Raw genomic sequence first — 5,153 nt, forward strand, 5'->3', positions numbered from 1 at the left:
GGCAATAATAATTACAATAAAGAAAATGCAGAAACAGAAAACAGTGACTAAAAATGGTAGTAGTAGTAGTTCATGCCGTAGCAGGGTGCTGCAGGGCGTTACAGTGTGTAGCGTGGCACAGCAGGACATAGTAGGGCATAGCAGGACATAGCAGGGCGCTGCAGGCCATAGCAGGGCATAGCAGGGCGCTGCAGGCCATAGCAGGGCATAGCAGGACATAGCAGGGCGCTGTAGGACATAGCAATGCGCTGCAGGACATAGCAGGGCGCTGCAGGACATAGCAGGGCATAGCAGGACATAGCAGGGCGCTGTAGGACATAGCAATGCGCTGCAGGACATAGCAGGGTGTAGCTGGACATAACATGCATCCCCATGCATGTTCCAGTGCATCATTCAAGAAAAATCTAATTTTTACCTAATTCCAATGCATCTGTTCATTGTGAAATCCAGTTTGACTGGAGGAACTCCAGCAATTTTCCAGACTTTAAATATGAGGGTTTTTTTTATGGCTCATTAGTCCATGAAAGATAGAAGACCAGTCGTATCTGAAGGTTTTTGCTGCTCTTTTTGTTTTGTTTGTGTGGTAGAAAGATTCATGATGTTGCAGAGATAAACACAGATAAACACACATGGTGATATGAGGGCTTCAGCTTTTCTAAAATTAGTCTACGGGCCATCCCTTTTTACTTCAAAAGCTCGTTTGGCACTTGATAGAAGAAAAAGAAAAAAAAAGACTAAAAGCCCAAATTGAAACCAGATGAAAGAGGACACGAGTGAAGATCGCATGTCGTGTCAGCGTCTAACTTCCTCTCATTATCCAATAAAAGAGCAGCAGCAGCGTCAGCGTCCAACTTCATCCTGTTATCCAGTGAGGGAGCAGCGTGTCAGTGGTGCCCGAATACTCAGAGGACAGGGAGACATAAACAAAGAGCAAAGACTTGAGATTCCCAATCACACACACACACACACGGATACAGCAGAAGCAGATTGAAACAGGAGTCTGTCCCGGGCCTTTTTAGTGAAACTCTAGAGCGGCAGCTCCAGGCGTGGTATGCTGACTGTAAACACAGCCGTGAGGAGGCAGACACAAGTGGAGGAGGATCTGCTCTCCCCACTCTGCTCTCTGTCTGTAGGCATTACATCATCTGCAACACATTACACACACTGGCATTCACAAGTTATCAACAGACATTTAACCCTCCTGTTGTCCTCGGGTCAAATTGACCCGTTTCCCTATATCAATGTTCTTTTTAACCACCAACTTGTAATTACCCAAAATAACATGATTGAAAATGTAACATATATATATAATATATACGTGTATAACACAAAAATAGTTGTTTCCACACAGTACAAATCTCTACTTTCATTCATTTTGGGGCGTCTTATTCAATTTTACAGCATTTGAAAAAAAAACATTGAAGTGGTCTCGAGATAGTATTGTTTAAAAGTTATTTTATAAAGACATTTTCTAGTCTGTGATTATCCATCAACATACAGTACATTCCTTTGATTTTAGTCTGTAAATCTGTAAATTATAGAGAGGTCTAGACCTACTCTATCTGACCGAGCATGTTAGGTCGGCCAAAATGAAGGCCGACCCCACGGAACAGACTCGAGTCACCGAGCTCGCCATGCTGCCCCACAGCCGATTATGGGGTTGGTGTGTCACGGCCCTTTGGGAAAGATGATGATAGCAAGATTATGGCAACGTGTGAGCTCTAGCCACACGTCCACATGTAAAATAAGTTCAGCACTAGATTTAATGCAGGTACAAAAAAGGTTATTAATGATATAGAGACAATACTTCTGAATGCACGTTTTGCATTTCCAGGTTTCTCAGATAATCTGGTAAACAGAGAGATGACATACGTTACATGGCAATGCTATGCAATGCCCGTGTTCCTCATTTCTCTGCCAGATTTACCAAGACACAGGATTACCTGGGATGTTTTATGGTCCAGCAAAAGAATAGTCTGGAAACTTGCTTCAAATGTAAGTCACAAATTCCAAAAACGGACACATTTTTAGCATGACAGCTGTATAATAATACAAGGCTGAGACATCAACTTGGACCTTTTATCATATCAGGATGTTAAGCTAATAACAATAATGCATAAGGTCTTTTAATGCAAGAACAACAGTGTGTCAGCTGTTGAGTTGCTAACATGCAGGGAGAGAATGTTCATGCAATCATCACAGAGACTCAGGAGGGCCCAGCGAGGTGCTCAGACTTTATTAGATTTGTTCTGTGGTTGTCAGGGGGAATTTTCAACAAAAATGGTTGTCTCTCAAGACAAGACTCAAGTGTCTGCTGAGGAGGATTTTCAGTTGGTCCCAAAAGAGACTTTACAGGAAAAGACCATAAAATCCTTTCAGAGACCATTCAAGCAACAATATCACAGTTTACGGGGGCAAGCCAAGTTAGTATAGCTCTGATATGAAACATTGGAGGCACACACATACACACACACACACACACACACACACACAGGCATGCGCACACACACACACACACACACACACACATGCAAGCACACATACAGGCATACACACACACCTGGAGAATTATTCATGGATTACTTGACTGAAAACATATAAATTAAATGCATTATAAAAAGATGTGGCTTTGGCTTCATTATGGGCCCACATGAGGCAAAGTGGTACAAGACATGTTCCAAGAGTTCAATTTCTCACTGTAATGCAATAGCTGGGACACATTAAGTATGGAAACACTGCCCCCTTCTGGCTGAACAGGCACCCTGCAGCCATATCTCTGAGGTTAGTAATACATAGTTACACTACTCTGGTGTAGAGAATGTGTCAGTACATGCATTGCAAATGATTTAAACTTTGATTACATCATAGTTGGTCATGTTTGATGTTTGTAACGATGGAGATTCATGCTTTGACAGCATTGCCCAATGCCTTTTCAGGTATTGTGTCTTGCATTGCCAGACCTGCCTTCATGACTTTCCATAAGTTGGACATTAAATGTCCAAGGAGTAATTAAATAAATATTTTTACACGGTATCAGACACATATCAAAATGTAAAGACAATATACAAATATAACCTGACAAAACTATTTTTGCACCAGTTCATGACAGCTGATTACTGGTTACTGGATGAATAGTCTGTAATCCATTAAAATTGAAGTATTTTAAGTTATAATGATTATAGACATGTTGTTTTTCTCCTCCTGCAATGGGAGTCTGTTCATCTGGAGACAGGTTAACTGAAAGTGTGGTAAGGAAAGAATTGGGTACTTTGGAAACTACAGACCTTGATTTGACTTCTACAAAAATATCTTTATATCCCACATGCACATGTGAAAGGTAGGCCTATAGCCAGTCAGTACAGAGGATGTTTTTTGTTTCCCTTATTGTTTTTGCAATTCATGAATCCTTGAGACTTCAGCTGTCAGTCATGGCCGCATCCGGACCTGCTGGGCGTTGACGGACGGCGAAGCACGGACCTGACGCGCAGCTGTTCTGCAACTGGTGAGAATTGAGTAAAAAAGCTAAATTAACTGGTCATGGCATTTGTGTTGTGTGACAATTTATTGTTTAGCGGTTCTAGGCTGCTATCTGACTGTTAGTCAGTGTTACAAACCAACAATGTTGTTGGTTTGAGGTATACAATAAAAAATAATTAAGTCCCAATATTCCTTGGTGATGTCAGGTTAATGTGTGTTCATGTTCATTGTCCCTTTAAAGTCCCAGTAATGTTTTTTGGTCCTCTAACGTTCGAATCCCAGCCGTGGCTTGCCCACAAAATTTAAAAACATCAAAAAAATTCTATAAGGGTTCATGGAGGACGAAAACACCTTCAATTTTCTCATTTTTTTCCTCTTTTTCTCCCTTTTATTCTTAAGCAGGAAGAAGCAAGAAGCAGGAAACCCGTTTCAGTCTGTCCTCTATTGTTTGGTCCGTATATTCTTGTTGTGAGTTTTGCGTTTTAATGTATTTTTTGGTGACTTTTATGAATTTTAAAGACCCATCGGGCATCACTTTCAACCTGTTTTAATGTACAAATTAGGCCAAAATGTATTTCTGATGATGTCAGATGGGATACCTTTGGATAAATAGTCTAAAACATAAATTAGCTAAAGTGTGAAATAAAGACCAAAAGCAGAAAATTACAGGATTTTTGGGCACTTTTACATTTTAATACCATTCAACTTTGCTGTCAATTTTTATCTTTAACCATGAGGTTACAGATGTGCAACCTCTGTCTACAGGTGAAAACTACAACTTGGAACTGAGAGCAATAACTGATTCTTGCAGTTTAAAGGTTAGAATAATCTGTATTTGGTAGTTTTACTCATCTCCAAACTTGTTCTTCATGAATTGCATCTGACGACATGTGCAGACGCCAACATGAAACATGAGACTGACAGGTTTCTTATTGTCATTTCTACTCATTTCAAATAAAATTGTTTTTTGTAATTGTCTGAAAACTAACCAAAAGGCTTGCAAAAGCATTCAAACCCCTTGATCTTCCACATTTTGTCACGTTACTACCACAAATAAATTATTTAATTGGGATTTTATGTGATAGACCAACACAAAGCGGCGCATAGTTGGGATTTGGAAGTAAAATTATACACCGTTTTCAAATGTTTTTACAAATAAGAAACTGAAAAGTGTGGCGCACTTTGGTCAAACATTTAAAATGAAGTAACAGATTTCCGTCTGTTAAATGGCATAGCTACAAAATGCTGAACAACCACAAAAGATACAAAAGAGTGTTAAAAATTCAATGACACAGCATACAGACGAGATAAAATCACCACAGCACACGCACGCTTTCTGCCCCGACTCGCCCGTGATTTGTCTCTTCCCGTCTCTCTAGCATCCATCTCAGTCTCTCCATCTCAGTCCCTCCACAGCCCTGATTGGACATCATGAGCACATGCCTAATTGACCGTGTGACAGAGCAATGGCGTAACCGAGTCTCTACGTACTGCTAGTAATCATTTAATGCAATCAAAATGCTAAATGAGTTTCAAGGCCTTTACGTGGTTAATCTTAAGCATTCAAAATGAGTATGTTTTTGTTTTTTATAACCAGGTATTCCAGGTGTTTTTATAAGCAGGTGCCACAATGAATTCAATCTGAATGCTCTCGGGAGATTGAAGAGGTTGCAGAA

General features: G+C 40.2%; 1 long non-coding RNA gene across 1 annotated transcript in view; it reads right to left on the reverse strand.

Moving 5' to 3' along the window:
- The window catches only part of LOC117950117, a 22,202-nt gene extending 17,737 nt beyond the window's left edge, over window positions 1-4,465 (reverse strand). The window contains exons 1-2 of the long non-coding RNA XR_004657811.1: window positions 4,184-4,465; window positions 1,612-1,614 (exon numbers count right to left, since the gene is read on the reverse strand). This is a non-coding gene — a long non-coding RNA (uncharacterized LOC117950117). The remainder of the gene's footprint in view (window positions 1-1,611; window positions 1,615-4,183) is intronic.
- Window positions 4,466-5,153: the final 688 nt, after the last annotated feature.

The sequence above is a fragment of the Etheostoma cragini genome, chromosome 9 (genome assembly GCF_013103735.1).
Source record: "Etheostoma cragini isolate CJK2018 chromosome 9, CSU_Ecrag_1.0, whole genome shotgun sequence".
Taxonomy (NCBI): Eukaryota; Metazoa; Chordata; class Actinopteri; order Perciformes; family Percidae; genus Etheostoma; species Etheostoma cragini.